The sequence below is a fragment of the Marmota marmota genome, unplaced genomic scaffold (assembly GCF_001458135.2).
Source record: "Marmota marmota marmota unplaced genomic scaffold, marMar, whole genome shotgun sequence".
Lineage (NCBI taxonomy): Eukaryota > Metazoa > Chordata > Mammalia > Rodentia > Sciuridae > Marmota > Marmota marmota.
This window is the reverse complement of record NW_026000174.1, coordinates 65,056,471-65,077,844: the sequence shown is the minus strand read 5'-3', so window position 1 is coordinate 65,077,844 and position 21,374 is coordinate 65,056,471. Positions and strand designations below refer to the sequence as shown.

Below are 21,374 nucleotides of genomic sequence, written 5' to 3'. Positions count from 1 at the left end.
TCAAGTTATTTCAGGAAATAGAATAAGAGGGAGCTCTTCCAAATTCATTCCATGAGGCCAACATCACCCTGATCCCGAAACCAGACAAAGACAATTCAAAGAAAGAAAACTACAGACCAATATCTCTAATGAACCTAGATGCAAAAATCCTCAATAAAATTCTGGCGAATTGGATACAAAAACATATCAAAAAAATTGTGCACTATGATCAAGTAGGATTCATCCCTGGGATGCAAGGCTGGTTCAATATATGGAAATCAATAATGTTATTCACCACATCAATAGACTTAAAGATAAGAACCATATGATCATCTCAATAGACACAGAAAAAGCATTCGACAAAGTACAGCATCCCTTTATGTTCAAAACACTAGAAAAACTAGGGATAACAGGAACTTACCTCAACATTGTAAAAGCTATATATGCTAAGCCTCAGGCTAGCATCATTCTGAATGGAGAAAAATTGAAGGCATTCCCTCTAAAATCTGGAACAAGACACGGGTGCCCTCTCTCACCACTTCTATTCAATATAGTTCTCAAAATACTGGTCAGAGCAATTAGACAGACAAAATTAAAGGCATAAAGATAGGAAAAGAAGAATTTAAATTATCACTATTTGCAGGTGACATGATCCTATACCTAGAAGACACAAAAGGGTCTACAAAGAAACTACTAGAGCTAATAAATGAATTCAGCAAAGTGGCAGGATATAAAATCAACACGCATAAATCAAAGGCATTCCTGTATATCAGCGACAAATCTTCTGAAATGGAAATGAGGAAAACCACCCCATTCACAATATCCTCAAAAAAATAAAATACTTGGGAATCAACCTAACAAAAGAGGTGAAACATTTATACAATAAAAACTACAGAACCCTAAAGAGAGAAATAGAAGATCTTACAAGATGGAAAAATATACGCTGTTCATGGATAGGCAGAACTAACATCATCAAAATGGCGATATTACCAAAAGTTCTCTATAGGTTTAATGCAATGCCAATCAAAATCCCAAAGGCATTTCTTGTAGAAATAGATAAAGCAATCATGAAATTCATATGGAAAAATAAAGACCCAGAATAGCAAAAGCAATTCTAAGCAGGAAGAGTGAAACAGGCGGTATAGCGATACCAGATTTCAAACTGTACTACAGAGCAATAGTAACAAAAACAGCATGGTACTGGTACCAAAACAGGCGGGTGGACCAATGGTATAGAATAGAGGTCACAGAGACCAATCCACAAAATTACAACCATCTTATATTTGACAAAGGTGCTAAAAACATGCAATGGAGAAAGGATAGCATCTTCAACAAATGATGCTGAGAAAACTATAAATCCATATGTAATAAAATGATTCTGAATCCCTTTCTCTCACCATGCACAAAAGTTAACTCAAAATGGATCAAGGAGCTTAATATCAAATCAGAGACTCTGTGTCTGATAGAAGAAAAAGTTGACTCTAATCTACATATTGTGGGGTCGGGCTCCAAATTCCTCAATAGGACACCCATAGCACAAGAGTTAAAAACAAGAATCAACAAATGGGACTTACTCAAACTAAAAAGTTTTTTCTCAGCAAGAAAAACAATAAGAGAGGTAAATAGGGAGCCTACATCCTGGGAACAAATCTTCACTCCTCACACTTCAGATACAGCCCTAATATCCAGAGTATACAAAGAACTCAAAAAATTAAACAATAAGAAAACAAACAACCCAATCAACAAATGGGCCAAGGACCTGAACAGACACTTCTCAGAGGAGGATACACAATCAATCAACAAGTACACAAAAAAATGCTCACCATCTCTAGCACTAGTCAGAGAAATGCAAATCAAAACCACCCTAAGATACCATCTCACTCCAGTAAGATTGGCAGCCATTATGAAGTCAAACAATAACAAGTGCTGGCGAGAATGTGGGGGAAAGGGTACACTTGTACATTGCTGGTGGGGCTGCAAATTGGTGCGGCCAATTTGGAAAGCAGTATGGAGATTCCTGGGAAAGCTGGGAATGGAACCACCATTTGACCCAGCTATTCCCCTTCTTGGACTATTCCCCAAAGACCTTAAAAGAGTGTATTATAGGGATACAGCTACATCGATGTTCATAGCAGCACAATTCACAATAGCTAGACTATGGAACCAACCTAGATGCCCTTCAATAGATGAATGGATAAAAAAAAATGTGGCATTTATACACAATGGAGTATTACTCAGCACTAAAAAATGACAAAATCATGGCATTTGCAGGGAAATGGATGGCATTAGAGCAGATTATGCTAAGTGAAGCCAGCCAATTCCTAAAAAACAAATGCCAAATGTCTTCTTTGATATAAGGAGGGCAACTAAGAACAGAGCAGGGAGGAAGAGCATGAGAAGAGGATCACCATTAAACAGGGACAAGAGGTGGGAGGGAAAGGGAGAGAGAAGGAAAATTGCATGGAAATGGAAGGAGACCCTCATTATTATACAAAATTACATATAAGAGGAAGTGAGGGGAAAGGGGAAAAAATGAGAGAGAGAAATGAATTACTGTAGATGGGGTAGAGAGAGAAGATGGGAGGGGAGGATAGTAGAGGATAGGAAAGGCAGCAGAATACAACATACACTAGTATGGCAGTATGTAAAAAAGTGGATGGGTAACCGAAGTGATTCTGCAAACTGTATACGGGGTAAAAATGAGAGTTCATAATCCACTTGAATCAAATGTATGAAATATGATATGTCAAGAGCTTTGTAATGTTTTGAACAACTAATAAAAAAGAAATTTATTGTGATAATCAGGAGCACAAAGCAGAACAGAAAGATCTGGAAAACTTGGACTTGAAAGGCAGGAGTAAAACTGGGGTTAAGGAAGTTGTAGTTGTTAAATTCATTACCTTCACTAAAGAAATGCTAGACTTTCCCCAGAGACAATAAAAAAGATGGCTTGAGGGCATCTCATGAATTGGCAGGTCATATATATCTCAGACTCAAGAAAGTAAAAAATCTCTTAAGAAGAGACAGCGGGGTATGCTTCTTGAAGAAGGAGGCCTGGGAAGTATTTTCAATGTGCTCAGCTACCCAGGCACTCAGAGGCTGCTACAGCCAGTGTCCCTGGAGGCTTGGCTACTGCTCAAAATGGCAGCAGATCTTGGTGTCAACCATCTGCTTCTGCTGGAATATAAAATTCTGGAGTTGGAGGATCATGAAGGCTTCCATTAAGATGTCAAAGGAAGGCCTGGGAGGCCAGAAAATGTGGAGCAGGGTCAGAGTCCCTGCAGCCCCCCTCTGAGAAAAAAAAATGCATAAAGATATAAGAAGGAAGCCAAAGCTGCAGTGGAGACTCTCAAGGATAAGAAATGCCAGTACTGTGGAACATCCACTGAGAAAGGCTATGGCAATCAAGGTGAGCCAAGCCAACAGAAAGGCCACATGGGCTACAATCAACAAGGCCACAAGGGCAGAGGTAAATAAGTTCTTTGGACAGAACATCTGTCATGAGACAGAAGCCTTGACTATAGTGGCTCCATTTTGTTTAGTAACTACATTTTGTGAAACAGCCATGCCAACTAGAAAGGTCATGGCTGGGGCAGGTTGTTTTTCCTTTTGCTGTGGAAACCCTCAAGAACACGGAACTATCTAACCACAATCTCCTATTTCTGTAACTAGGGGTAACTGGGCTTATTCTGATTGGCTAAGCCTCCTGCTGCCTAACTGCAATCTTCTGCTTCTGTAACTTGGCTTGCTTGCATTGGCTAAACCCCCTAACATCCATTTTGTGGTTTTTTGGCTTAAATATGAGGCCAAACTGAAGGTGGTGGGTCACTCTAACCATCTCGCTTTTAGAGAGTAGAATGTCCACCACTGGCCAGCAATAAAGTCTTAATTGGAATGGCAACGTGTGGTCTGAGAGTTATTTGAGGGTCTTGGTATCAGCATAACACATCATGCCATGTTCCCTGGATGCCAGACATGGAACTATACTTGTTCACCCAGCTAGATTTCAGTCTTCCTGAACTCTCTGTATTTTTATATGTTGGATATTTATAAATAGCTTTTGACTTTTACAGGAGCTTATGATGCAAGCTTGCCCTGAGTCTCAACAAAGATTTTGGACTTTAACTTTTGGGCAATCTTGAACTGTTGCAATAATGGGGACTCTTTGAAATAGACTAAATGTATTTTGCATATTGAGATGAGCATTAACTTTTGGTGGGCATGGAAGGAATGTTATGGTTTAAATATTAGTGTCCCTCAAAAGCTCATGTATGAGAAAATGTAAGCACCTTTATCAGATAAGTAATTATGAGAGCCTTAACACAATCAGTGGATTAATCCTGTGATGGGATAAACTGAGTAGGAACTGAAATCAGGTAGGGTGTGGCTGGAGGAGGTGGGTTATCGGGGGCATCTATGGGGGTATATATTTTCTATCTGGCAAGTGGAGTCTCTCTCTGCTTTCTGGTTATCATGTGAGCTGCTTCCCTCCACCACACTCTTCTACCAAGATGTTCTGCCTCACCCTGAGCCCTGTGGAATAGATCTTGCTGTCCATGGATTGATACCTCTAAAACTGTGAGCCCAAAACAATTTTTCCTTTTGTAAAATTGATCATGTCAGACCTTTTAGTCACAGCAACAAAAAGGCTAACTAAAACACCAATGGAATGGAATAGAAGACATAAAGACAAACCCACATAGATATACAGTCATCTGATGCTAAAAACATAGGTAGGAAAATGATGATCTTTTTAACAAAAGCTGCTGGGGAAAACTGGATACCCACATGTAGAATAGTGAAACTAGATTCTTACTTTTCACCCTGACAAAAGTCAACTCAAAATGGATCAGATGCCTAGGAATTAGACCAGACACTGCAACTGCTAGAGGCAAGCATAAAGTCAACACTCCAATATACTGGAGCAGGCACCAACTTACCTAACAAAACTCCTAAAGCTCAAAAAAAAAAAAAAAAAAAAACTCCAAGCATCAATAAGTAGCATGGCATCAAATTAAAAAGCTTATGCAGGAAAATGGAAATCTAAGCAACACTAATATTTTTATCTCACTCAACTTAGAATGGCAATCATCAAGAACAAAAATAATAATAAATGCTAGCAAGAATGGCACACTCAAACATTGTTGGTGGGACTGAAAATTAGTACAACCACTTTGGAAAGCAGTATGTAGATTCTTCAAAAGACCAGGAATGGAACTACCATATGACCCAGCTATCCCATTCATTGGTAGGTATGCAAAAAAAAAACTAAAATAAGCATATTACACTGGGACATGCACATCGATATTTACAGCACTGCCATTCATGAATAACCAAGTTATAGGATTAGTCCAGGTGCCCATCAATAAATGAATAGAAAAAGAAAATACAGCATACATACAAAATGGAATTTTACTCAACCATAAAGAAGACTGAGATTATGGCATTTGCTGGGGGTGGGGAGGAGGGATGGAACTGGAAAACATCACAGTAAGTGAAATAAGCCAGACCCCTAAAGTCAAGGGTTGAGTATTTTCTCTCATATGCTACAGCCAAATAAGGAGGAAATACAGGCAGGAGGAAGTTCCATGAATATAGAAGAGAGGACAGTGGAGTAATAGAAGGGGATAGAAGAGGAAGGAAAAGAGACAGAAAAATTAAGAGACTATGGAATGAAAGTAGCCAAGTTATTCTATGTACCTATTTGAATGCAACACAGGGGCCAAGCATGGTGGTGTACCCCTGTAATCCCAACAGGTCAGGAGGCTAAAGTAAGAAGATTGTGAGTTCAAAGCCAACCAGCCCTAAGCTACTCAGTGAGACCCTATATAAATAAATATATAAATATATAAAATATATAAATAAAATATTTAAAAGGGGTTGGGGATATGGTTCAGTGCTTAAGCACCCCTGGGTTCAATCCCCTGTATCAAGACACTTTTTTAATAAATCATAGTGGATTTTACCTTTATGTATATCTATAAAACACCTATTAAGAAAAAACAAAAAATAAATAGAAGGAAGACTAGTAGATCAGAGCCGAGGAACAAGAGGAGGGTGGAAAGGAAGGAAAGTGGAGGTACTGAGGACTGAAATGTAGCAAATTATATTCCATGCATGTATAGTTATGTCAAAATGAATTCCACTAATATATGTAACTATAATTCACTAACAAAACATTTTTTAAAAGGAGCAACCATATGATCCATATGATTCCAATCCTACTATTGGGAATACGCCCAAAGAACATGAAATCAATGTCAAAAAGATACCTGCATGTTCATGTTCATTGCAGCAATATTCACAATAGCCAAGAAGTAGTTAAGTCTTCATAGATGAATGAATGGATAAAGAAAATGTGATGTTGAGATATATATAAATATATATATATCACATATATATGAATATATATATTATATATATGAAAGAGAAGGAGGAGGGGTGGGAGGTGGGGGGGAGGATGAAATGTGGGAGTACTGGGGGTTGAAATGGAGCAAATTACATTTCATGCATGTATAAATGTGTAAAAATGAACTCCACTGGTACATATAACTATAATGCACTAATAAAAACATTTTAAGTTTTTTCAATGTCTAGAAGCTAGTGGAATGAAAAAAAGAATGAAATACTGTTATTTGCAACAACACAGATGAGTAGAGCTAGAGGTCATTAGGTTACGTGAAATAAACCAGGCCCAGAAGGAAGAGTATTACATATCATTCATATGAAAAATCTTAAAAATTGAGAGTATAAGAGTTGTTGCCAAAGATAAGGAGAATATAGAGGACAGATGGCAAAGGCTGATCAATGGGTCAACACAAGAGTTGAATAGAAGCAAGAATTTCTAAGCCACATCAATGTTTATAGCAGCACAATTCACAATAGCTAGACTGTGGAGCCAACCTAGATGCGCTTCAATGGATGAATGGATTTTAAAAATGTGGCATTTATACACAATGGAATATTATTCATCACTAAAAAATAATAAGATCGTGGCATTTGTAGGGAAATGGATGGCATTAGAGCAGATTATGCTAAGTGAAGTTAGCCAATCCCAAAAAAACAAATGCCTAATGTCTTCTCTGATATAAGGGGGGGTGACTCAAAATTGGGTAGGGAGGAAGAGCATGGGAAGACTATTACCTCTAGATAGGGAAGAGAAGTGGGAGGGAAAGGGAGGGAGAAGGGGAATTGCATGGATGACGGAAGGAGATCCTCATCATTATGCAAAATACATGTATGAAGATGTGAGGAAAAAACAAGAATAGTGTTACCTTAGATTAGGTAGAGAGAAGTGATGGTGCTGAGAGCCACAGCGGAGTCTGTATGGCCCCTGGCATTTTGCCAACAGTATTGATTGACAGGCGAGGCATTACTATGCGCCTCTGCCTCTACTTTTGAGTTCTTGCACTATTCTGGAGTTCTCCTGGGGATTTCCGGGGATTCCCCGAGAGTTCCCATTGGTTGGGGAAGTGCAGGAGGAGGGATTTCCGGGAGAGATTTTTCCAGCTGGGGGTTCCTGGACCAGCCGCGGGGCATTGGGGAGAATTCCCCAGGAGCGTGTGTGTGTGAGGTTTTTTCTTGCGGTTCAAAAATAAAGTTTGTTCCTGCTTCAGTGGCTCGTGATTTGTGCCCAGCCAGACAGCCGCATGATGGGAGGGGAGGGGAGGGGATGGGAGGATAGGAAAGATAGTAGAATGAAACAGACATTATTATTACTGTGTGTATATATGTGACTGCATAACCAATATGATTCTGCAACCTGTACACTCAGAAAAATGAGAAATTATATCCCATCTGATTCAAATGTATGATATATCAAAGTCATTGTACTGTCATGTATAAATAATTAAAACAAATTTTAAAAATTAATAAAAAAAAAAGAAGCAAGAATTTCTGGTGTGCCATTGTACCGTAGGGAGACTCTACATCACAATACTACTGTATATTTTTAAAAGAAGAAAGAATTTTAATAGTATTTACAATGAAAGAAATCATAAAAGCTTAAGGAAACAGATGTTTGACCTAATATATATATTACACAATGTAGCCAGGCCCGGTGGCACATGCTTGTAATCCCAGTGGCTTGGAGCCTGAGGTAGGAGAATCACAAGTTCAAAGCCAGCCTCAGCAACAGGAAGACACTAAGCAACTCAGTGAGACCCTGTCTCTAAATAAAACACAAAAATAAGCCTGGGGATGTGGCTCAGTTGTCAAGTGCCCCTAAACTCAATCCCAAATACCTAATAAAAATAAATATATTACACAATGCATACATGTATGAAAACATCACATAGTACCCCAAATTATGTACATTTTTAATGTTTCTTATGTATTGCTTAAATAACATTTCATTTAAATTTTCAAAAAGTCATTTCCTAAAAGAATCTCTGAAACCTGGACAGAAATCTGCATTTTAAGATGTTTCACATATAATGGATTTTAAGTTCAAGAACAAAAGCTCTAGTCTGCAGATTTAATTCCAGATACTTTGTCTGGTTCCTTGTTTTGGTTTTATTCAATCAGTCCATCTCCTCCCATTATTGCCCTGCATGTTCTTCATCTTTTGAATATCCTGCAGGTACACAGTTATGTCACAATTTTTTACTGTGATTATGTACTTATTGTCTTGTTTGGAAACTGTCCTTTTAATCATTCATTGTCTCAGGAATCCTCCTTCAAAAGTTCAAAAGTTCATTTCTAGAGGGATGACTCCCCTGTCCTCATGATATCTACCAAGGAATCATTGAATATTTTCTGTGAGATTGTGTATGTGTTTATCTCTCAATTAACTGGAACAGAAGACCTTGCAACTGCAAACTCATATTTTGTTTGCAAATTTATAAGTAAGCATACAAATATATAGATATAAAAGTTAATCCAAAATGCTATTTGAATGAATCAATAAATCTGATCAAACAATCTATGGCATAAAAGTACTGTTTCCTTCTTCCCTGCCCTTTATTCTTAATATCCTATTTCAAAAATTTTAAAATCATGTCATTATTTAAATTTAAGCAAAATTTCAGATACCAACAGTCAGCATTTATATTCAATATTCTACTTTCCTTTATTTTAACCAAGAATATTTTTTAGTAACTTTTAGTGAAAATTCAGTCCTAACCAATAAAAAGCCATGAACTGTTCATTACACAATAATATCATAAAGCTTTTTACTTTTGCGATTCCAACATTCCTTTTATGAAAAGGACAGATCATGGAAAGCTATATTTAGGGTCATAGGGAGATTACACCCACTACAAGTCCACTGTTGACTTCTCAGAAAGCTCAAAGATCAGAATCATTCAAAGAGTATCTTTTAAGCAGGCTCAGTTGTCAGTAAGTAGAAGTCTCTATGCCAAATATTTCTGTAACTTTATTGAAACTATCCGTCAGTCTAAACCCGAAGACTCTGAGGAAATCCTTCCATTATTCTGCAGCAGTGAGTCACAGCCCATCAGGAGAAAGTTGAATGACGATCAACACATTACAGGTCTTGATGAAAGGAAGCATTTTCTCCTTCTGAATTTACCTCCATAAAGTGATTCCTTTAGGTGATCCCCTGTACAGCCTCAATGTCCTTTGATGGGCTCCTGGATCAAGCTGGAGGTCTGGGGAGATTCCAAATCTTTCAGCTAGTTCTCTTTTGTATCACCAACCTCCTAACATACCCTCATTTTATACTGGAGAACTTCACTGCTGCAATTCCTGATCATCGCTACTGGGTCCAGAGTCTTGACAATGACACTGTCTCTGGTAATGACACTGGGACCCTCAGCCAAGATGCCCTTCTGAGGATCTCCATTCCCCTAGACCCAAATCTAAAACCAGAAAAGTGTCGTCACTTCATCCATCCCCAGTGGCAGCTCCTTCACCTGAATGAAACTGTCACCAACACAGCTGAGCCAGACACAGAGCCCTGTATCGATGGCTGGGTGTATGACAGAAGCTACTTTCCCTCCACCATCACAACTGAGGTAAGAAGCCTCATTTAAATCATCTGCTTATTTGGTGTTAATAGCAAGAAGGAACTTGCTTTATACATTTTGTCCCCAGATGTGTGCTGTAGTCAACACTTTATTCCTTTCTTATGCAGGTAGCAATTGCTTATCTACACTACAATGCTGTTGAGAACATATAGTATTGGAGTTAATGAATTGAACAAGCAAAACATATACCTATAATTATCCTTTAATCTAATGAGAAAGATCTATAATTTTAAAAGTGATCAAATGTTATACTAAGTCAGTGGTTCTCAGTGCTGAAAAACTGACCCGGAGAGCAAATAAATCAGAATCTCTGGGCATTGGATCCAAACACTAGTGTTTTTGATGTTCTTTAAGTTATTCAATGTGTGGCCAAGGATGAGAGAGATTGTAGTAGTTGAAGTATGGACTGCTAAGAAAAGTCAAAGGCAGGACCCTAAGTCACTTACATGATGAGAAAAAAAATAAGCTTTCAAATTTTTGGTATCTGAAATTTCTTAAAAATGTGTTTTTATATGTTTTAAATTGTAGTAGCCAAAGAATGTGTATAGGTTAATGGAATAAAGAGAGTTGGTGGCCTGAAGGTAAAAATGAATAAAGACATGTAGAAAAAAATATGCAGAATATTGGATGGTTATGAGGCAAGAGAGAGGCAAGTGCACTTGAACAGGGCTGAAATAAGTGGAGGAAGGGCGACCAGGGGAGAGTGACTGTAGGTGAAGCTGGAGATCGGGCAGGATCCACAAAGCAGAGGATCACATACACCATATCTGGGAATTTGTGTTCCTTTTCCACTGAGTGCAAAAGATTTTTAAAGGCTTAAAACCTCAAACTCCACTGTGCTTTTTTGATTCTCTTCCAGTGGGACCTAGTTTGTGAGTCCTATTCATTAAAACCAATGGTTCAAACTCTGTTTATGACTGGGTCACTGTTGGGAAGTCTGATATATAGCCTTCTTTCAGACAGGTGAGTGTCACCTCACTTTATTTTGGACTGTTGGTCAGATTAAGTTTTCAGTAAGTATTTATTCCTTTATTTAAGAAATCTTGGGCTAGAGTTGTAGCTCAGTGGTAAAGCACTTCCTTGCATGTGTGAGGCACTGAGTTCGATCCTCAGCACCACATAAAAATAAAATAAAGGTATCATGTCCATCTACAACTAAAAAAATAAATAAAAGAAAGAAAAGAAATCTTGCTTGAGCTCTGTGTGTTTGCATTGAACCATGTAGTGGCCTCACTTTCTGACTTCAGGAAACTACAATCAAATATTAGTGCTTGGTACATAAATTAGATGCTACAATTTGTTGTGAAAAACTCCTTGTGCTGCATTAAGAAAGACAGGAAAGGCAATGTCAATCATATCAGTTTCAGGGAGCAATTTGCAGAGAAAATCCAGAATGCGAAGTGTATGAGTAAGAGTTAGTTCAACAAAGGGAGAGAAAGGAGACTTGAGGGAGAAGGCATTTGCATGTTTACAAGTGTGTTCCTGTTCTTGGCAATATTCTGAACCACCTAGACCCTGTAAGATAAATGAGAATAGATATTTTTATACTGGTCATCATTTCATACATGCATTGTAGGCACACATACAGAGGGTAATCACTATTATAAAATCTGAGGGTTGAGTAGCACCGTGGGCCTGATGGGATGGTAAATCACTGGAACTTTAACCGGAATGCTGGTCCTTGTGAAATGACTTTAATAGGTAATGTTTGTAACAAGAAAAGGTAATTATTAAGAACTTAGGAGGATGCAATGTGGAGGTGAGAAGTTATTGGCTTCTAGCTTCCTGGCAGAGATTCTAGAGAAGGCAATCAACCATGGCTCTCACACAAGCATGTCTCCCACCCAAGCATGTCTCCCACAAGAACGCAGATGGTAATGTAGATGTTCAAAGCCACCTAGTAGTCTTAGTTTAACATTGTAACTTTGAGCATGCAATAGTTAATTGTTGCCTATATAGATTTCTGGGTCAAAGAATTTATTTTCCCCCATTTTTTAGGCCTCTGTGCTACCAATTTGTATTGCAGAATGAATTAACAAAATAGTTGAATGAAACGTGAATAAGTTAAGTTTTCTTTGAGCATAGATTCAGGTTAATATCCATAAACAGTAGAATAAAATTCATACAAATTTCTATTGAGCCATGAGAAAGAACAAACTATTGCCACATGTAATAACATAGGGGAGGGCTGGGGTTGTGGCTCCACAGTAGCGTGCTTGCCTAGCACATGTGGGGTGCTGGGTTTGATCCTCAGCACCACATAAAAATAAAATAAAGGTATTGTGTCCAACTATAACTGAAACAAAATATTAAAAAAGTAACAGGGGAAACATTACATGACACAGAACTACATAATACATGATTTCAATTTTTATAAAGATCAAAGCATACATATTAATATATGGTGTTAAATTTTATGATATTATATATTTTTGGTTGGAATGGTGTCCAGGAGAGAGTCTGAGAAGGGCTTCTTCATGAGAGTGATGTTATATTGATTGAAGACTGGTCACATGGGTACAGTGGTTTTATGAAAATAATTAAACTTGTAAACATTTGAGATCTGCATATTTGTGTATTCTGTAAAGCTCAAAGAAATGCTTAATAAAATATTTAACAATGGAGGGGATGTGACTACTGGATTATGAGTATAATTTGATAGAAGGCAATAGTAGCAGCCAGGAGACCAGTTGTAAGAGGATTGACTTCAATGCTCATGACAGAGATTTGTAAGACAGCCCTATCAGATCTAAAGTAGGAAATGATAGAAGACAGTAAAGAAACATAGTTGGTATTAATTATTTTAGTTGACAAATGTCTGGAGTGCATAAATTTGATGTATTTACATACATTGAATACATACAAACAGTGTGTAATGATCAAGACAGTGTGGTTAACATTTCCATCTCCTTGAACATTTTTTAAAAATTTATAAACACACAGTAATTATACTATGAAGTACAGTGTGATATTTCATTATACGTATAATATATACTGATAAAATCCTGGTAATGAACATTTCCGTCTCCTTATGATTATTTTGGTTTGCAGCTTTCAAGCTCCTCTCTTCTAGTGATTCATAAAATATACTATAGGTTATTGTGAACTATAGTCACCTGCTTTGCTGTAGAACTTAAGAATTTATTACTGCCATCCACTTGTGCTTTGGTGCCATTATCCAACTTCCTTCTACTCCCCCTCACCTCCCCCTGCTTCTAGTAGTCAGATGTTATGAAGTTCAACCCCCTATCAAATGAAGGGCCCTCTGCATTTCTGACAAATAACCACCCAGTTTCTTAGAACACTTTAGAGAATTTGTAGCTCACATTTGCTGCTAGCATTTGACTGTTGTTGATAACACATTCCATCCATACCCTATGTTGACCTGTATCTTCTCAGGCTTAAAATTGTTCTTCCCCAGGTAACACCCAGTGGTATTCTGTCACACATAGAATAAAACCCTGAGTTTCCTCTCAAGTCTTGCCAGTCTAAGATCTGGCCCCTGCCTCCCTTCCTCATCTTGCCTACCCCCTTCTCCATTCTCTGCAAGTCTTCAGAACATCTAGCTGGATTCTGCCACATGGCATTTATATTTGCTGTTCTTTCTGCCTAGAATGCTTTTCCTGTACACTGTTCAGCCCAACTTCTAGGTACTCAGATTCAAATGTTACTTCCTGAAAACTCTCTTCCATGACTCCCTATTTAGTGATGTTTCCACCCAAGTTACTCTTTTTATTTTATTTTTTTAGTTGTAGATGGACACAATATCTTTATTTTATTTATTTATTTATTTATTTATATGGTGCTGAGGATCGAACCCAGGACCTCACACATGCAAGGCAAGCACTCTACCACTGAGCTACAACCCCAGGCCCCCTCCTCAAGTTACTCTTGTTGCATTTTCCAACCTTTAATTTTAAGAGGAATTTTATAACTTTGCCTTTTAAATGCCTATTTCTCCACTGAGTGGTAACAATGACCATCTGGAAGGCAATTGAAATAGTCCAGAAGAAAGATGATAAGAGTGCTAATTAAAGGGAGACCATGGAGACAGAAAGATGTAGTTGGATTTGGGGAATGTTTTAGATGTAGAAGATTTTTGTGGTGTTAAGGATTGAACTCATGGGCAGTCCACCACTGAGAATTCCATCCTGTTAAAAAAATGTTGTTTTGAGACAGGATCTTGCTAAGTTGAGGCTGATCTTGAACCTCAGCTTCATGAGTCATTGTAATTACAGATATGAACCACCATGCCTGGCAATAAGCTTTAATTTTTTATGTCAGTTTTAAGTTTACAGAAATATTGAGTCCAAAGTACAGAGAGTCCCCAATACACCCTCCTACAAACAACCTCACATAATATTAAAATCTTACATTAGTGTAGTATGTTCATCATAACTGATAGACCAATATTTATATGGTATTGACTAAAGTCCATAGTTTACAACAGGACACAATCTTTGTGTTACATGGCTTTGGGCAAGAGTATAAAGTCATGTAGCCATCATGAGAGTATCTCCCTAAAAAGGACCTGTACTCTACCTGATTTATTTTGGTAATTTATTTATTGTACTTATTGGATTTTCATTTCTCATTTTTCCAATGCTTGTTTCATCATGTCCACATGGCATCAAAGTCCTCTTATGCTATATGCTTTGCTGTGCATTCTGGCATCACTCTCAGATTAGCAGGGATGCTTACATCTGTGATTTTCATTGTTGACTAGTATTATGATTCCGCTAGACCACAGTACAATGTCCTACTTGTTAAACATTTTACCCTAAATCTCAAGTTATTTTATCTTTTCTTGTTTTCCACATATTATTTTGCTCTGAAATAAGCTAACCTGTTCCGATCTTTCTTAGGTTTGGGCGGAAGGTGGTCTACCTGTGGTGCTTACTCCAGCTGGGCATCGTTGACACCGCGGCAGCCTTCGCCCCCACCTTCCTCATTTACTGCATATTACGCTTCTGGGCTGGGTTGAGTGTCACGACTATTATGATAAATTCTTTTTGTCTCAGTAAGTCAATAATTTGAGACTTTCTTTTCTCCATGTCTGAATTGACCGTGAAATTACCCTTTGCCTGAAATATCAATTATGTACATGTTTTCTTCCAGTGTCAGAATGGACAATGTCCCAAAGGAAGTCTGTGAGAATAGTGCTGATGATGTCTCCTACAATATTTGGCAGATGTTCCTTGGAGGGCTGGCTTTTACCATTCAAAAGTGGTACACACTTCACCTGGCTGTGTCTATACCCTTGCTTGTCCTCCTCTTGCCCTCCAGGTATGAACAGTCTCCACATTCTTTACCAGGGAGGCCAAGGTGATAACAGAAGAGCTATGTCACTGGGTATCTATATGGTCCAAATACTGGTCCTAACCCCATTTACACCCATTTTGCCATTCAAGATGCAAGAGATGAAATAGAAAGGAAGTTTGAATGGAGATTGGCAATTTGCAGTCACCATTTTTGCATAATGGGCACAAAATTATCATGAAATAATTGTAATAGAAAAAATCAAAAATTTTATCATACTTTCATGAGTGCAGAATAATAATATATAAGAGTGAGGATCATTGTGACATACTCAAAAATGCACATAACATAATTTGCGAAATTTCATTTCCCAGTACCTCCTCTTTCCCCGCCCTCCCCCTCCCTCCCTCCTAATGTCTTCCTCTACTCTTCTGGTCTCTCTTCTACATGTTACTTTCTTAATTGGTGCACTATGATTATATATAAAAGTGGGATTCATTGTGATTTGTTCATACATACACATAGCACAATTCAGTTAATTTCAATATCCAGTAACTCCTTGGCATCCTTTCCTCCCCCACCTTTGTCTACTGTCCTTTGCTTTACTGTTCACCCTTCTATTTTCATGAGCTCCTTCTATTTTATTCCTTTTTTCTCTCTATCTTCCACATATGAAAGAAAATATTCAGTCTTTGACTTTCTGAGTCTGGCTTATTTCACTTAGCATTATGCTGTCCAGGTCAACCCATTTACCTGCAAATAACATAATTTCATTCTTCTTTATGGCTGAATAAAACTGAATAATACTGCTTCTCAGTGAGGTAGATGTTTAATGGATTTCAGTAAAATTCAATACTGAACAGTCAGAGACTCAGAGAGGCCCAGAAATACTGATGTTTCAAACGTAGGATATGAAAGTATACATCAGTGCCAAGCTAGTAGTGGCTACAGCTCTGGGTCACCAAAGATGAGAGAGGTATAAAGAAAGAAGCAGTAGAAAAAATTGGCATGGAAACACCAATAGAATAGAAAGGGAGCCTGAACTTAGCTTACTCTGGATCTATACTTGAAGTTGATGATTAAAAAGTGCTCTGTCTCTATGTTTCTCAAGTTGGGAGGAGAGAGCCAAAGTGGGAAGCCAACTCATGAAGTCACACTTGACGTGGGGAACACCTTTGCTTCAGGAACCAATAGAAAAGATTGGCACAGCATCCTGGCTGGCATCTACCATATGACCTAGAACGCATGCCATTAAAACAGGCACACAGAAGATTTTATCTAGGAGAATCAGCTCAAAGATACAGCGGGGATGGCAACTTACTTTCCCTTGGAGTCTGATGCTCACTCAATCAGCTGAAGAGGTTCAGGAAACCAAACAGGCAGGCATGATTATATTCAAGGATTGAGTCTTGGAAGGCCATAGTCCTAGGTGGTGGAGTGTGCTGTGACCTATTGTGCCCCCTCCACCAAGGGAAGTTGGTTACCCTATGAGTAAAATTGTCAAGAAGTGTCTGGGATTGGGACAACCAGAAGAAATTGCCATCTGCCTGGCCCTATGGGTTTGTTGATCTTATCTCTCCAGAATATGAAAAAGTTCCAATCATGGATAGATCCCAATTGTGGAAACTTTCCATTTAGAAATTTGCATCATCCCTCTCCTAGTCATGTGGTATTTCTCTTTCCAACCTACTTGTACTGATGAGCAAGAAACAAAGAGTCATTTCAACTAACTTTGAGTCAGGCCACTCCATATTTGGTTCTAGGTGTAGCAATCAATACAAAAGAAGGAAAGGTTTAATAGTCCCCCAACTTTTGCTATAAGAGGTTCATACCCCAGGAAGAAATGGAAGGAAGGGAAGTCTGGCATAAGTAGTAAATATCCATCCTTGTCCAGTTTCAACCACCACAATGAAGACAATTCTTTTATTTTTGTTAAGAATTTTTTTGTTCTTCCAGTTATATTTTCAGAGTTCTTCACATGGATACATACGTATGTATGAATATATGTGTGTATGTATATACATTTTTCATATTTTATCATATTTTTATTTTATAATTTGTTTTGGGGGGTTAGTGAGTTTTTGCTATTGCTGTTCTCCCTCTTAGCTTCTCCCTCTAATACTCAAAATTCTCTTGTTCTCCCCTCTCCCACTCTTTCTTTCTCTCCCCCTCCTTCTTTCTCTCTCTCAACTTAATTTTAATTTTTTAAATTTTTTCCTCCTTCTTTATGACCATCACTTTATACCTCTCTTCTGCTTTCTTTATTTTTTATAATATTTTAGTCTTTCTTTGCCCTTTTTTCTCTTAATGGATTGAATTTTTACCATTATTTAAAACTATTTTATATAATTTATGCCCCCACCATTCATGTGGTCACAGTTATTACTATTGTGGAAGTCATAGTTGACACCTGGTGTTTAATTTTAGTGCTATGTCTAGTTCATGGCTGTTTGTCATTGTTACTGTTGCTAAGTTATGACCCCACCATTCCTGATTTTGTGGCTATTAGTATTGAAGATGTTATATTTAGGACCTGGTATTTTAGTGCTCTATATTTTTTGCTACTGCTGTTGCTGTTATTTTTCTTTTTCTGTGAGATGCTCAAAATCTGGTATAACTCTTCAACTTCATGGGGTAGATATTATGCTGCTGAGATACACCCCCAATCCATCTAGGAGACAGCACACCTTGACCCATATACAACCTAATCCACTCAAACTTCAGCAACACTATATCACAAACAATAGGAGACAAAAACCCCAAACTGACAACCAGGTCACAAGTAGGAATGACTAGGAGGGTTCATGTATCACTCATGAACATCTGTACTTATAGAAACAGCAGAGAGAAATAACACAAAAACTGTGAACACCACATCTATGAAGGGCTTTAACAGAGATTGATCCCAGACCCTTTTAATATACACAGAATTAGCAAGTCTAGAAAAAAAATCACAGAAGATATACTCCTTATGCACTAATATATATAACACAATTTCCTGACTTACCAGAAGGACCCCACTCTTATGAGATCTCATAGAAAGTGGAATTCTCAAGCTCCAACACAATATATGCTATCAAAGTACAATAAAATACATTGCAAAACAATTAGCAGGAAAACTGGTATATAACAACCTGGTATCCAAAAACACTACACCAAGAAAAGTTTGTACCCTAAAAATGTCCTCACATAACAGTGGAAGAGAAATCCATCTCAACAGATGCACAAGTCTCAAAATAGGAAATAAGAAAAATTATGGTAAAATGAAACCCCCAAAGGTTTATAACTCCCTAGGAGTGACTCCAAAGATATTGAAATATATGAAATTCTGGATAAATAAATCAAAGAATAACTATTTTAAAAAGAAGATTGAATTCCAAGAAAAGTCAGGAAAACTGAATGAGCTAAGGAAGGCATTACAGAATATGAATGAGAAATTCAACAAAAAGATAGATATTGGGGAAAAACAAGAAGAAATCTTGGAAATAACAGACATAATAAGTCAAATAAAAATTCAGTTGAAATGAAAGCCTTTTTATTATGTTAGAGCATGCAAAAGGATAATGTCAACTCTTAGAGATAAGGTGATCATTCAGACAGTACTTAAGAAAAAACTATGAAATGACAATAAGAATATATAAGAACTCTAGGACATAATTATGAGAGTAAATTTAAGGCCCGTTACTCAATGAGGATACATTCAGTCTAATAGCATTGATAACCTTTGGTGAAATAATAACAGAAAATTTTTAAAACTTTAGGTATGAGATGAATATCCAGATATTGGAGGCATGTACAGCCCAAAATAGGTGGGATCAGAAGAGATCTCTCCATGACATATTATAAATAAAATATTTTTAAAAATACAGATGAAAGAAAGAATTTTAAAAGTTGCCAGAGAATAATGACAAGTCACATTTAGAGGTAAACCAATAAGGATAAATTATGACAGCTTAGACTCTAAAATCCAGGAGGGCTTGGCATTAGAAAATCCAAACTCTAAAAGTGGATGTGGAACCGATGTGAATCTGCAATATGTATACGGGGTAAAAATGGGAGTTCATAATCTGCTTGAATCAAATGTATGAAATATGATATGTCAAGAGCTTTGTAATGTTTTGAACAACTAATAATAAAAAAAGAATAAGTAAAAAAAAATTAAAAAGAAAAGAAAATCCAAACTCTGAAATAAAATAATTTCCAGTCAAGATTGCTATATCCACTCTTTCACAATGAAAGGAAAAGAAAAAAAATCCAAGATAAGTATAAAATAAAAGAATTCATGATCCATAAGCCAGCACTACAGAAATTGCTTAAGGAAATACTATACACAAGAGAACTCACACACAAACTACAAAGCTCCTTAATGGATCCCACACTCGCTGGGGAGAAATTAAGTAAATGAAATTTGAGACTGAGTGAAATATGTGAAACAAATCAAATTGCAGAAAATAATAGTCACCTCTTCATAAATATTAAATACAATGGTCTCATTTTAATTAAAAGATGTAGATTAACAGAATGTATTAAAAAACAAGACCCAGCTATATGCTGTTTGCAAGATTCATCTTATAGACAAAGACAGCCATGGGCTGATAGTGGAAGGATGGAAAATGATATTCTATGCAATCAAAGTCTAAAAACAAATAGTAATCACTATGCTCATGTACTACAAAGATATTTCATGCAAAAATTAATCAGAAGAGACAAGGAAGATTTCTACATACTTGTAAAAAAACCAACCCAATGAAAAAATATAATAATAGCAATATTTATGCCCAAAATAAATGCTGATGCACCTAATTACATGAAACAAACTCTGAACATCAGTTCTTGACATTAAGTCTAGAAGAGCTCAGCTCCACAGAGACCCTGGGCAAGACCTGACTGCAATAATACTGGTGATTTCAACACATCCATCTTACCGAAAGATAGGTCATCCAGATATAAAATCAATAGAAATGTTATGGCTTGAGGATGAGGTGTCCCCCAAACCCTCCTGTGTTAATGTTCAGAGGCAGAATGATTTAATTATGAGAGCTGTAACACAATAATTGGATTAATTCACTTGATGAATTGAATTCAGGGGCACTCGACCACTGAGTCACATTCCAGGCCTTTTTTGTATTTTATTTAGAGACAGGGTCTCACTGAGTTGCTTAGCACCTCTCTTTTGCTGAAGCTGGCTTTGAACTCTCCATCCTCTTGCCTCAGTCTCCCAAGTTGCTAGGATTACAGGTATGTGTCACCACACCCAGCTAAATTAATAATTAATAATTTGAATGGACTAACTGGGTAGTAACTATAGGCAGATAGGGCATGACTGGAGGAAGTAGATCTCTGAGGGTGTGACCTTGCAGATTATATTTTGTCCCTATGGCCCCTCTTTCTTTCTCTGTGCTTTCTGATTATAATGAGGTAGGCAATATTCCACTGCCATTCTGTTCTTTCTGCCTTATCTTGGGCCCAGAGCAATGGAGATAGCTGACCATGGACTGAACCTCTGAGATCATGAGGCTAAATAAACTTTTTCTCCTCTAAATTGTTATTGTCAAGTGTTTGGTCACAGAAAAAAAAATAACACTTCCTACCTAAATAATACCATAAATAAAATGCATGTAACAGACAGTTATAGGCTATTTCATCCAATAACAGTTGAATTCACTTTCTTCTCAATAATTCACAGAAACTTCTCCAAAATAAACCAAACTTTAGTCATAAAGCAAGTCTTGGCAAACACAAATATCAGTATATTTCTTACATCTTATCAGATCATAATGGAATTAAATTAGAAATAAACAACAAGAAAAATATACAGATCACATAAACACATGGGGAATAAAGAATTCTCCTTTGAAAAGGAATGGGTCGGTGGATCCAACATGGCGGCCAGCAAGGAAGCAGCACTTTCAGTATCTCCACATTAACCGGATCAGAAACACCCATTAAAACAGCTACATTCTACCTACTGAGGAACTTCTAGCAAAATTCCGCTGAAAGGAGACCTGCCAGGAAGTAGTAAGTTATATTAGAGGTGACAGTTGGCCCCAGACAAGTGAATCTTGGCCGGCCACGCGGGCGCAGAGGTCCAATCCCGCAGCCACCGCCCAACCGGCTCTGCAGGCGGCCCCCGGCGGCCCGCGCAGC

At 37.5% G+C, this 21,374-nt stretch overlaps 1 pseudogene; it reads left to right on the top strand.

Annotated features, from left to right (window-relative positions):
* The first annotated feature begins 9,403 nt into the window (after nt 1-9,403).
* Nucleotides 9,404-21,374, top strand: part of LOC107160201 — a 29,024-nt pseudogene continuing 17,053 nt past the window's right edge.